Source organism: Phyllobates terribilis, unplaced genomic scaffold, assembly GCF_046119375.1.
Source record: "Phyllobates terribilis strain yellow unplaced genomic scaffold, ASM4611937v1 Scaffold_6__1_contigs__length_29720123, whole genome shotgun sequence".
In the NCBI taxonomy this organism is placed as follows: domain Eukaryota; kingdom Metazoa; phylum Chordata; class Amphibia; order Anura; family Dendrobatidae; genus Phyllobates; species Phyllobates terribilis.
The window spans coordinates 27,757,254-27,772,684 of NW_027362766.1; the positions used below are offsets into that span (position 1 = coordinate 27,757,254).

The 15,431-nt window shown below is 62.1% G+C and overlaps 1 protein-coding gene across 6 annotated transcripts in view; it reads left to right on the forward strand.

Annotated features, from left to right (window-relative positions):
• The window catches only part of LOC141152761 (uncharacterized), a 486,446-nt gene that overhangs the window by 335,234 nt on the left and 135,781 nt on the right, over window positions 1-15,431 (forward strand). The gene's annotated exons all lie outside the window — the stretch shown is intronic.

Genomic DNA, 15,431 nt, shown 5'->3' on the forward strand with positions numbered 1-15,431 from the left:
GACCATCCCCTCCTCACACACCCCCATCCGCCCCCACATAGTGGTCCGCTGGATGAGCCCTGGGGCATAACTGGGACAATCCCCTCCTCACACACCCCCATCCGCCCCCACATAGTGGTCCGCTGTATGAGCCCCGGGGCATAACTGGGATCATCCCCTCCTCACACACACCCCATCCGCCCCCACATAGTGGTCCGCTGTATGAGCCCTGGGGCATAACTGGGACCATCCCCTCCTCACACACCCCCATCCGCCCCCACATAGGGGTCCGCTGTATGAGCCCTGGGCATAACTGGGATCATCCCCTCCTCACACACACCCCCACCCGCCCCCACATAGTGGTCCGCTGTATGAGCCCTGGGGCATAACTGGGACCATCCCCTCCTCACACACCCCCATCCGCCCCCACATAGGGGTCCGCTGTATGAGCCCTGGGCATAACTGGGACCATCCCCTCCTCACACACCCCCATCCGCCCCCACATAGGGGTCCGCTGTATGAGCCCCGGGGCATAACTGGGATCATCCCCTCCTCACACACCCCCATCCGCCCCCACATAGTGGTCCGCTGTATGAGGCCTGGACATAACTGGGATCATCCCCTCCTCACACACCCCCCATCCGCCCCCACATAGTGGTCCGCTGTATGAGGCCTGGACATAACTGGGATCATCCCCTCCTCACACACCCCCATCCGCCCCCACATAGTGGTCCGCTGTATGAGGCCTGGGCATAACTGGGATCATCCCCTCCTCACACACCCCCATCCGCCCCCACATAGTGGTCCGCTGTATGAGGCCTGGACATAACTGGGATCATCCCCTCCTCACACACACCCCCACCCGCCCCCACATAGTGGTCCGCTGTATGAGGCCTGGGGCATAACTGGGATCATCCCCTCCTCACACACCCCCATCCGCCCCCACATAGTGGTCCGCTGTATGAGGCCTGGGCATAACTGGGATCATCCCCTCCTCACACACCCCCATCCGCCCCCACATAGTGGTCCGCTGTATGAGGCCTGGGTCATAACTGGGACCATCCCCTCCTCACACACACCCCCACCCGCCCCCACATAGTGGTCCGCTGTATGAGGCCTGGGCATAACTGGGATCATCCCCTCCTCACACACCCCCATCCGCCCCCACATAGTGGTCCGCTGTATGAGGCCTGGGCATAACTGGGATCATCCCCTCCTCACACACCCCCATCCGCCCCCACATAGTGGTCCGCTGTATGAGGCCTGGGGCATAACTGGGATCATCCCCTCCTCCCACACACCCCCACCCGCCCCCACATAGTGGTCCGCTGTATGAGGCCTGGACATAACTGGGATCATCCCCTCCTCACACCCCCCATCCGCCCCCACATAGTGGTCCGCTGTATGAGGCCTGGACATAACTGGGACCATCCCCTCCTCACACACCCCCATCCGCCCCCACATAGTGGTCCGCTGTATGAGGCCTGGACATAACTGGGATCATCCCCTCCTCACACCCCCCTTCCGCCCCCACATAGTGGTCCGCTGTATGAGGCCTGGACATAACTGGGATCATCCCCTCCTCACACCCCCCTTCCGCCCCCACATAGTGGTCCGCTGTATGAGGCCTGGACATAACTGGGACCATCCCCTCCTCACACACCCCCCATCCTCCCCCACATAGTGGTCCGCTGTATGAGGCCTGGGCATAACTGGGACCATCCCCTCCTCACACACCCCCATCCACCCCCACATAGTGGTCCGCTGTATGAGGCCTGGGCATAACTGGGATCATCCCCTCCTCACACACCCCCACATAGTGGTCCGCTGTATGAGGCCTGGACATAACTGGGACCATCCCCTCCTCACACACCCCCCACCCGCCCCCACATAGTGGTCCGCTGTATGAGGCCTGGGGCATAACTGGGATCATCCCCTCCTCACACACCCCCATCCGCCCCCACATAGTGGTCCGCTGTATGAGCCCTGGGGCATAACTGGGACCATCCCCTCCTCACACACCTCCATCCGCCCCCACATAGTGGTCCGCTGTATGAGGCCTGGGCATAACTGGGATCATCCCCTCCTCACACACACCCCATCCGCCCCCACATAGTGGTCCGCTGTATGAGCCCTGGGGCATAACTGGGACCATCCCCTCCTCACACACCCCCATCCGCCCCCACATAGTGGTCCGCTGTATGAGGCCTGGGCATAACTGGGATCATCCCCTCCTCACACACACCCCATCCGCCCCCACATAGTGGTCCGCTGTATGAGCCCTGGGGCATAACTGGGACAATCCCCTCCTCACACACCCCCATCCGCCCCCACATAGTGGTCCGCTGTATGAGCCCCGGGGCATAACTGGGATCATCCCCTCCTCACACACCCCCATCCGCCCCCACATAGTGGTCTGCTGTATGAGGCCTGGGCATAACTGGGATCATCCCCTCCTCACACACACCCCATCCGCCCCCACATAGTGGTCCGCTGTATGAGCCCTGGGGCATAACTGGGACCATCCCCTCCTCACACACCCCCATCCGCCCCCACATAGTGGTCCGCTGGATGAGCCCTGGGGCATAACTGGGACAATCCCCTCCTCACACACCCCCATCCGCCCCCACATAGTGGTCCGCTGTATGAGCCCCGGGGCATAACTGGGATCATCCCCTCCTCACACACACCCCATCCGCCCCCACATAGTGGTCCGCTGTATGAGCCCTGGGGCATAACTGGGACCATCCCCTCCTCACACACCCCCATCCGCCCCCACATAGGGGTCCGCTGTATGAGCCCTGGGCATAACTGGGATCATCCCCTCCTCACACACACCCCCACCCGCCCCCACATAGTGGTCCGCTGTATGAGCCCTGGGGCATAACTGGGACCATCCCCTCCTCACACACCCCCATCCGCCCCCACATAGGGGTCCGCTGTATGAGCCCTGGGCATAACTGGGACCATCCCCTCCTCACACACCCCCATCCGCCCCCACATAGGGGTCCGCTGTATGAGCCCCGGGGCATAACTGGGATCATCCCCTCCTCACACACCCCCATCCGCCCCCACATAGTGGTCCGCTGTATGAGGCCTGGACATAACTGGGATCATCCCCTCCTCACACACCCCCCATCCGCCCCCACATAGTGGTCCGCTGTATGAGGCCTGGACATAACTGGGATCATCCCCTCCTCACACACCCCCATCCGCCCCCACATAGTGGTCCGCTGTATGAGGCCTGGGCATAACTGGGATCATCCCCTCCTCACACACCCCCATCCGCCCCCACATAGTGGTCCGCTGTATGAGGCCTGGACATAACTGGGATCATCCCCTCCTCACACACACCCCCACCCGCCCCCACATAGTGGTCCGCTGTATGAGGCCTGGGGCATAACTGGGATCATCCCCTCCTCACACACACCCCATCCGCCCCCACATAGTGGTCCGCTGTATGAGGCCTGGGCATAACTGGGATCATCCCCTCCTCACACACCCCCATCCGCCCCCACATAGTGGTCCGCTGTATGAGGCCTGGGTCATAACTGGGACCATCCCCTCCTCACACACACCCCCACCCGCCCCCACATAGTGGTCCGCTGTATGAGGCCTGGGCATAACTGGGATCATCCCATCCGCCCCCACATAGTGGTCCGCTGTATGAGGCCTGGGCATAACTGGGATCATCCCCTCCTCACACACCCCCATCCGCCCCCACATAGTGGTCCGCTGTATGAGGCCTGGGGCATAACTGGGATCATCCCCTCCTCCCACACACCCCCACCCGCCCCCACATAGTGGTCCGCTGTATGAGGCCTGGACATAACTGGGATCATCCCCTCCTCACACCCCCCATCCGCCCCCACATAGTGGTCCGCTGTATGAGGCCTGGACATAACTGGGACCATCCCCTCCTCACACACCCCCATCCGCCCCCACATAGTGGTCCGCTGTATGAGGCCTGGACATAACTGGGATCATCCCCTCCTCACACCCCCCTTCCGCCCCCACATAGTGGTCCGCTGTATGAGGCCTGGACATAACTGGGATCATCCCCTCCTCACACCCCCCTTCCGCCCCCACATAGTGGTCCGCTGTATGAGGCCTGGACATAACTGGGACCATCCCCTCCTCACACACCCCCCATCCTCCCCCACATAGTGGTCCGCTGTATGAGGCCTGGGCATAACTGGGACCATCCCCTCCTCACACACCCCCATCCACCCCCACATAGTGGTCCGCTGTATGAGGCCTGGGCATAACTGGGATCATCCCCTCCTCACACACCCCCACATAGTGGTCCGCTGTATGAGGCCTGGACATAACTGGGACCATCCCCTCCTCACACACCCCCCACCCGCCCCCACATAGTGGTCCGCTGTATGAGGCCTGGGCATAACTGGGATCATCCCCTCCTCACACACCCCCATCCGCCCCCACATAGTGGTACGCTGTATGAGGCCTGGGGCATAACTGGGATCATCCCCTCCTCACACACCCCCATCCGCCCCCACATAGTGGTCCGCTGTATGAGCCCTGGGGCATAACTGGGACCATCCCCTCCTCACACACCTCCATCCGCCCCCACATAGTGGTCCGCTGTATGAGGCCTGGGCATAACTGGGATCATCCCCTCCTCACACACACCCCATCCGCCCCCACATAGTGGTCCGCTGTATGAGCCCTGGGGCATAACTGGGACCATCCCCTCCTCACACACCCCCATCCGCCCCCACATAGTGGTCCGCTGTATGAGGCCTGGGCATAACTGGGATCATCCCCTCCTCACACACACCCCATCCGCCCCCACATAGTGGTCCGCTGTATGAGCCCTGGGGCATAACTGGGACAATCCCCTCCTCACACACCCCCATCCGCCCCCACATAGTGGTCCGCTGTATGAGCCCCGGGGCATAACTGGGATCATCCCCTCCTCACACACCCCCATCCGCCCCCACATAGTGGTCTGCTGTATGAGGCCTGGGCATAACTGGGATCATCCCCTCCTCACACACACCCCATCCGCCCCCACATAGTGGTCCGCTGTATGAGCCCTGGGGCATAACTGGGACCATCCCCTCCTCACACACCCCCATCCGCCCCCACATAGTGGTCCGCTGGATGAGCCCTGGGGCATAACTGGGACAATCCCCTCCTCACACACCCCCATCCGCCCCCACATAGTGGTCCGCTGTATGAGCCCCGGGGCATAACTGGGATCATCCCCTCCTCACACACACCCCATCCGCCCCCACATAGTGGTCCGCTGTATGAGCCCTGGGGCATAACTGGGACCATCCCCTCCTCACACACCCCCATCCGCCCCCACATAGGGGTCCGCTGTATGAGCCCTGGGCATAACTGGGATCATCCCCTCCTCACACACACCCCCACCCGCCCCCACATAGTGGTCCGCTGTATGAGCCCTGGGGCATAACTGGGACCATCCCCTCCTCACACACCCCCATCCGCCCCCACATAGGGGTCCGCTGTATGAGCCCTGGGCATAACTGGGACCATCCCCTCCTCACACACCCCCATCCGCCCCCACATAGGGGTCCGCTGTATGAGCCCCGGGGCATAACTGGGATCATCCCCTCCTCACACACCCCCATCCGCCCCCACATAGTGGTCCGCTGTATGAGGCCTGGGTCATAACTGGGACCATCCCCTCCTCACACACACCCCCACCCGCCCCCACATAGTGGTCCGCTGTATGAGGCCTGGACATAACTGGGATCATCCCCTCCTCACACACCCCCATCCGCCCCCACATAGTGGTCCGCTGTATGAGGCCTGGGCATAACTGGGATCATCCCCTCCTCACACACCCCCATCCGCCCCCACATAGTGGTCCGCTGTATGAGGCCTGGGGCATAACTGGGATCATCCCCTCCTCCCACACACCCCCACCCGCCCCCACATAGTGGTCCGCTGTATGAGGCCTGGACATAACTGGGATCATCCCCTCCTCACACACCCCCATCCGCCCCCACATAGTGGTCCGCTGTATGAGGCCTGGGCATAACTGGGATCATCCCCTCCTCACACACCCCCATCCGCCCCCACATAGTGGTCCGCTGTATGAGGCCTGGGCATAACTGGGATCATCCCCTCCTCACACACCCCCATCCGCCCCCACATAGTGGTCCGCTGTATGAGGCCTGGGCATAACTGGGATCATCCCCTCCTCACACACCCCCATCCGCCCCCACATAGTGGTCCGCTGTATGAGGCCTGGGCATAACTGGGATCATCCCCTCCTCACACACCCCCATCCGCCCCCACATAGTGGTCCGCTGTATGAGGCCTGGGGCATAACTGGGATCATCCTCTCCTCCCACACACCCCCACCCGCCCCCACATAGTGGTCCGCTGTATGAGGCCTGGACATAACTGGGATCATCCCCTCCTCACACCCCCCATCCGCCCCCACATAGTGGTCCGCTGTATGAGGCCTGGACATAACTGGGACCATCCCCTCCTCACACACCCCCATCCGCCCCCACATAGTGGTCCGCTGTATGAGGCCTGGACATAACTGGGATCATCCCCTCCTCACACCCCCCTTCCGCCCCCACATAGTGGTCCGCTGTATGAGGCCTGGACATAACTGGGATCATCCCCTCCTCACACCCCCCTTCCGCCCCCACATAGTGGTCCGCTGTATGAGGCCTGGACATAACTGGGACCATCCCCTCCTCACACACCCCCCATCCTCCCCCACATAGTGGTCCGCTGTATGAGGCCTGGGCATAACTGGGACCATCCCCTCCTCACACACCCCCATCCACCCCCACATAGTGGTCCGCTGTATGAGGCCTGGGCATAACTGGGATCATCCCCTCCTCACACACCCCCACATAGTGGTCCGCTGTATGAGGCCTGGACATAACTGGGACCATCCCCTCCTCACACACCCCCCACCCGCCCCCACATAGTGGTCCGCTGTATGAGGCCTGGGCATAACTGGGATCATCCCCTCCTCACACACCCCCATCCGCCCCCACATAGTGGTACGCTGTATGAGGCCTGGGGCATAACTGGGATCATCCCCTCCTCACACACCCCCATCCGCCCCCACATAGTGGTCCGCTGTATGAGCCCTGGGGCATAACTGGGACCATCCCCTCCTCACACACCTCCATCCGCCCCCACATAGTGGTCCGCTGTATGAGGCCTGGGCATAACTGGGATCATCCCCTCCTCACACACACCCCATCCGCCCCCACATAGTGGTCCGCTGTATGAGCCCTGGGGCATAACTGGGACCATCCCCTCCTCACACACCCCCATCCGCCCCCACATAGTGGTCCGCTGTATGAGGCCTGGGCATAACTGGGATCATCCCCTCCTCACACACACCCCATCCGCCCCCACATAGTGGTCCGCTGTATGAGCCCTGGGGCATAACTGGGACAATCCCCTCCTCACACACCCCCATCCGCCCCCACATAGTGGTCCGCTGTATGAGCCCCGGGGCATAACTGGGATCATCCCCTCCTCACACACCCCCATCCGCCCCCACATAGTGGTCTGCTGTATGAGGCCTGGGCATAACTGGGATCATCCCCTCCTCACACACACCCCATCCGCCCCCACATAGTGGTCCGCTGTATGAGCCCTGGGGCATAACTGGGACCATCCCCTCCTCACACACCCCCATCCGCCCCCACATAGTGGTCCGCTGGATGAGCCCTGGGGCATAACTGGGACAATCCCCTCCTCACACACCCCCATCCGCCCCCACATAGTGGTCCGCTGTATGAGCCCCGGGGCATAACTGGGATCATCCCCTCCTCACACACACCCCATCCGCCCCCACATAGTGGTCCGCTGTATGAGCCCTGGGGCATAACTGGGATCATCCCCTCCTCACACACCCCCCATCCGCCCCCACATAGTGGTCCGCTGTATGAGGCCTGGACATAACTGGGATCATCCCCTCCTCACACACCCCCATCCGCCCCCACATAGTGGTCCGCTGTATGAGGCCTGGGCATAACTGGGATCATCCCCTCCTCACACACCCCCATCCGCCCCCACATAGTGGTCCGCTGTATGAGGCCTGGACATAACTGGGATCATCCCCTCCTCACACACACCCCCACCCGCCCCCACATAGTGGTCCGCTGTATGAGGCCTGGGGCATAACTGGGATCATCCCCTCCTCACACACCCCCATCCGCCCCCACATAGTGGTCCGCTGTATGAGGCCTGGGCATAACTGGGATCATCCCCTCCTCACACACCCCCATCCGCCCCCACATAGTGGTCCGCTGTATGAGGCCTGGGTCATAACTGGGACCATCCCCTCCTCACACACACCCCCACCCGCCCCCACATAGTGGTCCGCTGTATGAGGCCTGGGCATAACTGGGATCATCCCATCCGCCCCCACATAGTGGTCCGCTGTATGAGGCCTGGGCATAACTGGGATCATCCCCTCCTCACACACCCCCATCCGCCCCCACATAGTGGTCCGCTGTATGAGGCCTGGGGCATAACTGGGATCATCCCCTCCTCCCACACACCCCCACCCGCCCCCACATAGTGGTCCGCTGTATGAGGCCTGGACATAACTGGGATCATCCCCTCCTCACACCCCCCATCCGCCCCCACATAGTGGTCCGCTGTATGAGGCCTGGACATAACTGGGACCATCCCCTCCTCACACACCCCCATCCGCCCCCACATAGTGGTCCGCTGTATGAGGCCTGGACATAACTGGGATCATCCCCTCCTCACACCCCCCTTCCGCCCCCACATAGTGGTCCGCTGTATGAGGCCTGGGACATAACTGGGATCATCCCCTCCTCACACCCCCCTTCCGCCCCCACATAGTGGTCCGCTGTATGAGGCCTGGACATAACTGGGATCATCCCCTCCTCACACCCCCCTTCCGCCCCCACATAGTGGTCCGCTGTATGAGGCCTGGGACATAACTGGGATCATCCCCTCCTCACACCCCCCTTCCGCCCCCACATAGTGGTCCGCTGTATGAGGCCTGGACATAACTGGGATCATCCCCTCCTCACACCCCCCATCCGCCCCCACATAGTGGTCCGCTGTATGAGGCCTGGACATAACTGGGACCATCCCCTCCTCACACACCCCCATCCGCCCCCACATAGTGGTCCGCTGTATGAGGCCTGGACATAACTGGGATCATCCCCTCCTCACACCCCCCTTCCGCCCCCACATAGTGGTCCGCTGTATGAGGCCTGGACATAACTGGGATCATCCCCTCCTCACACCCCCCTTCCGCCCCCACATAGTGGTCCGCTGTATGAGGCCTGGACATAACTGGGACCATCCCCTCCTCACACACCCCCCATCCTCCCCCACATAGTGGTCCGCTGTATGAGGCCTGGGCATAACTGGGACCATCCCCTCCTCACACACCCCCATCCACCCCCACATAGTGGTCCGCTGTATGAGGCCTGGGCATAACTGGGATCATCCCCTCCTCACACACCCCCACATAGTGGTCCGCTGTATGAGGCCTGGACATAACTGGGACCATCCCCTCCTCACACACCCCCCACCCGCCCCCACATAGTGGTCCGCTGTATGAGGCCTGGGCATAACTGGGATCATCCCCTCCTCACACACCCCCATCCGCCCCCACATAGTGGTACGCTGTATGAGGCCTGGGGCATAACTGGGATCATCCCCTCCTCACACACCCCCATCCGCCCCCACATAGTGGTCCGCTGTATGAGCCCTGGGGCATAACTGGGACCATCCCCTCCTCACACACCTCCATCCGCCCCCACATAGTGGTCCGCTGTATGAGGCCTGGGCATAACTGGGATCATCCCCTCCTCACACACACCCCATCCGCCCCCACATAGTGGTCCGCTGTATGAGCCCTGGGGCATAACTGGGACCATCCCCTCCTCACACACCCCCATCCGCCCCCACATAGTGGTCCGCTGTATGAGGCCTGGGCATAACTGGGATCATCCCCTCCTCACACACACCCCATCCGCCCCCACATAGTGGTCCGCTGTATGAGCCCTGGGGCATAACTGGGACAATCCCCTCCTCACACACCCCCATCCGCCCCCACATAGTGGTCCGCTGTATGAGCCCCGGGGCATAACTGGGATCATCCCCTCCTCACACACCCCCATCCGCCCCCACATAGTGGTCTGCTGTATGAGGCCTGGGCATAACTGGGATCATCCCCTCCTCACACACACCCCATCCGCCCCCACATAGTGGTCCGCTGTATGAGCCCTGGGGCATAACTGGGACCATCCCCTCCTCACACACCCCCATCCGCCCCCACATAGTGGTCCGCTGGATGAGCCCTGGGGCATAACTGGGACAATCCCCTCCTCACACACCCCCATCCGCCCCCACATAGTGGTCCGCTGTATGAGCCCCGGGGCATAACTGGGATCATCCCCTCCTCACACACTCCCCATCCGCCCCCACATAGTGGTCCGCTGTATGAGCCCTGGGGCATAACTGGGACCATCCCCTCCTCACACACCCCCATCCGCCCCCACATAGGGGTCCGCTGTATGAGCCCTGGGCATAACTGGGATCATCCCCTCCTCACACACACCCCCACCCGCCCCCACATAGTGGTCCGCTGTATGAGCCCTGGGGCATAACTGGGACCATCCCCTCCTCACACACCCCCATCCGCCCCCACATAGGGGTCCGCTGTATGAGCCCTGGGCATAACTGGGACCATCCCCTCCTCACACACCCCCATCCGCCCCCACATAGGGGTCCGCTGTATGAGCCCCGGGGCATAACTGGGATCATCCCCTCCTCACACACCCCCATCCGCCCCCACATAGTGGTCCGCTGTATGAGGCCTGGGTCATAACTGGGACCATCCCCTCCTCACACACACCCCCACCCGCCCCCACATAGTGGTCCGCTGTATGAGGCCTGGACATAACTGGGATCATCCCCTCCTCACACACCCCCATCCGCCCCCACATAGTGGTCCGCTGTATGAGGCCTGGGCATAACTGGGATCATCCCCTCCTCACACACCCCCATCCGCCCCCACATAGTGGTCCGCTGTATGAGGCCTGGGGCATAACTGGGATCATCCCCTCCTCCCACACACCCCCACCCGCCCCCACATAGTGGTCCGCTGTATGAGGCCTGGACATAACTGGGATCATCCCCTCCTCACACACCCCCATCCGCCCCCACATAGTGGTCCGCTGTATGAGGCCTGGGCATAACTGGGATCATCCCCTCCTCACACACCCCCATCCGCCCCCACATAGTGGTCCGCTGTATGAGGCCTGGGCATAACTGGGATCATCCCCTCCTCACACACCCCCATCCGCCCCCACATAGTGGTCCGCTGTATGAGGCCTGGGCATAACTGGGATCATCCCCTCCTCACACACCCCCATCCGCCCCCACATAGTGGTCCGCTGTATGAGGCCTGGGCATAACTGGGATCATCCCCTCCTCACACACCCCCATCCGCCCCCACATAGTGGTCCGCTGTATGAGGCCTGGGGCATAACTGGGATCATCCTCTCCTCCCACACACCCCCACCCGCCCCCACATAGTGGTCCGCTGTATGAGGCCTGGACATAACTGGGATCATCCCCTCCTCACACCCCCCATCCGCCCCCACATAGTGGTCCGCTGTATGAGGCCTGGGCATAACTGGGATCATCCCCTCCTCACACACCCCCCATCCGCCCCCACATAGTGGTCCGCTGTATGAGGCCTGGACATAACTGGGACCATCCCCTCCTCACACACCCCCATCCGCCCCCACATAGTGGTCCGCTGTATGAGGCCTGGACATAACTGGGATCATCCCCTCCTCACACCCCCCTTCCGCCCCCACATAGTGGTCCGCTGTATGAGTCCTGGACATAACTGGGATCATCCCCTCCTCACACCCCCCTTCCGCCCCCACATAGTGGTCCGCTGTATGAGGCCTGGACATAACTGGGACCATCCCCTCCTCACACACCCCCCATCCTCCCCCACATAGTGGTCCGCTGTATGAGGCCTGGGCATAACTGGGACCATCCCCTCCTCACACACCCCCATCCACCCCCACATAGTGGTCCGCTGTATGAGGCCTGGGCATAACTGGGATCATCCCCTCCTCACACACCCCCACATAGTGGTCCGCTGTATGAGGCCTGGACATAACTGGGACCATCCCCTCCTCACACACCCCCCACCCGCCCCCACATAGTGGTCCGCTGTATGAGGCCTGGGCATAACTGGGATCATCCCCTCCTCACACACCCCCATCCGCCCCCACATAGTGGTACGCTGTATGAGGCCTGGGGCATAACTGGGATCATCCCCTCCTCACACACCCCCATCCGCCCCCACATAGTGGTCCGCTGTATGAGCCCTGGGGCATAACTGGGACCATCCCCTCCTCACACACCTCCATCCGCCCCCACATAGTGGTCCGCTGTATGAGGCCTGGGCATAACTGGGATCATCCCCTCCTCACACACACCCCATCCGCCCCCACATAGTGGTCCGCTGTATGAGCCCTGGGGCATAACTGGGACCATCCCCTCCTCACACACCCCCATCCGCCCCCACATAGTGGTCCGCTGTATGAGGCCTGGGCATAACTGGGATCATCCCCTCCTCACACACACCCCATCCGCCCCCACATAGTGGTCCGCTGTATGAGCCCTGGGGCATAACTGGGACAATCCCCTCCTCACACACCCCCATCCGCCCCCACATAGTGGTCCGCTGTATGAGCCCCGGGGCATAACTGGGATCATCCCCTCCTCACGCACCCCCATCCGCCCCCACATAGTGGTCTGCTGTATGAGGCCTGGGCATAACTGGGATCATCCCCTCCTCACACACACCCCATCCGCCCCCACATAGTGGTCCGCTGTATGAGCCCTGGGGCATAACTGGGACCATCCCCTCCTCACACACCCCCATCCGCCCCCACATAGTGGTCCGCTGGATGAGCCCTGGGGCATAACTGGGATCATCCCCTCCTCACACACACCCCATCCGCCCCCACATAGTGGTCCGCTGTATGAGCCCTGGGGCATAACTGGGACCATCCCCTCCTCACACACCCCCATCCGCCCCCACATAGGGGTCCGCTGTATGAGCCCTGGGCATAACTGGGATCATCCCCTCCTCACACACACCCCCACCCGCCCCCACATAGTGGTCCGCTGTATGAGCCCTGGGGCATAACTGGGACCATCCCCTCCTCACACACCCCCATCCGCCCCCACATAGGGGTCCGCTGTATGAGCCCTGGGCATAACTGGGACCATCCCCTCCTCACACACCCCCATCCGCCCCCACATAGGGGTCCGCTGTATGAGCCCCGGGGCATAACTGGGATCATCCCCTCCTCACACACCCCCATCCGCCCCCACATAGTGGTCCGCTGTATGAGGCCTGGGTCATAACTGGGACCATCCCCTCCTCACACACACCCCCACCCGCCCCCACATAGTGGTCCGCTGTATGAGGCCTGGGCATAACTGGGATCATCCCCTCCTCACACACCCCCATCCGCCCCCACATAGTGGTCCGCTGTATGAGGCCTGGGGCATAACTGGGATCATCCCCTCCTCCCACACACCCCCACCCGCCCCCACATAGTGGTCCGCTGTATGAGGCCTGGACATAACTGGGATCATCCCCTCCTCACACACCCCCATCCGCCCCCACATAGTGGTCCGCTGTATGAGGCCTGGGCATAACTGGGATCATCCCCTCCTCACACACCCCCATCCGCCCCCACATAGTGGTCCGCTGTATGAGGCCTGGGCATAACTGGGATCATCCCCTCCTCACACACCCCCATCCGCCCCCACATAGTGGTCCGCTGTATGAGGCCTGGGCATAACTGGGATCATCCCCTCCTCACACACCCCCATCCGCCCCCACATAGTGGTCCGCTGTATGAGGCCTGGGCATAACTGGGATCATCCCCTCCTCACACACCCCCATCCGCCCCCACATAGTGGTCCGCTGTATGAGGCCTGGGGCATAACTGGGATCATCCTCTCCTCCCACACACCCCCACCCGCCCCCACATAGTGGTCCGCTGTATGAGGCCTGGACATAACTGGGATCATCCCCTCCTCACACCCCCCATCCGCCCCCACATAGTGGTCCGCTGTATGAGGCCTGGACATAACTGGGACCATCCCCTCCTCACACACCCCCATCCGCCCCCACATAGTGGTCCGCTGTATGAGCCCTGGGGCATAACTGGGACAATCCCCTCCTCACACACCCCCACCCGCCCCCACATAGTGGTCCGCTGTATGAGGCCTGGACATAACTGGGATCATCCCCTCCTCACACACCCCCATCCGCCCCCACATAGTGGTCCGCTGTATGAGGCCTGGACATAACTGGGATCATCCCCTCCTCACACACACCCCCACCCGCCCCCACATAGTGGTCCGCTGTATGAGGCCTGGGGCATAACTGGGATCATCCCCTCCTCACACACCCCCATCCGCCCCCACATAGTGGTCCGCTGTATGAGGCCTGGGTCATAACTGGGACCATCCCCTCCTCACACACACCCCCACCCGCCCCCACATAGTGGTCCGCTGTATGAGGCCTGGGCATAACTGGGATCATCCCCTCCTCACACACCCCCATCCGCCCCCACATAGTGGTCCGCTGTATGAGGCCTGGGCATAACTGGGATCATCCCCTCCTCACACACCCCCATCCGCCCCCACATAGTGGTCCGCTGTATGAGGCCTGGGGCATAACTGGGATCATCCCCTCCTCCCACACACCCCCACCCGCCCCCACATAGTGGTCCGCTGTATGAGGCCTGGACATAACTGGGATCATCCCCTCCTCACACCCCCCATCCGCCCCCACATAGTGGTCCGCTGTATGAGGCCTGGACATAACTGGGACCATCCCCTCCTCACACACCCCCATCCGCCCCCACATAGTGGTCTGCTGTATGAGGCCTGGGCATAACTGGGATCATCCCCTCCTCACACACACCCCATCCGCCCCCACATAGTGGTCCGCTGTATGAGCCCTGGGGCATAACTGGGACCATCCCCTCCTCACACACCCCCATCCGCCCCCACATAGTGGTCCGCTGGATGAGCCCTGGGGCATAACTGGGACAATCCCCTCCTCACACACCCCCATCCGCCCCCACATAGTGGTCCGCTGTATGAGCCCCGGGGCATAACTGGGATCATCCCCTCCTCACACACACCCCATCCGCCCCCACATAGTGGTCCGCTGTATGAGCCCTGGGGCATAACTGGGACCATCCCCTCCTCACACACCCCCATCCGCCCCCACATAGGGGTCCGCTGTATGAGCCCTGGGCATAACTGGGATCATCCCCTCCTCACACACACCCCCACCCGCCCCCACATAGTGGTCCGCTGTATGAGCCCTGGGGCATAACTGGGACCATCCCCTCCTCACACACCCCCAT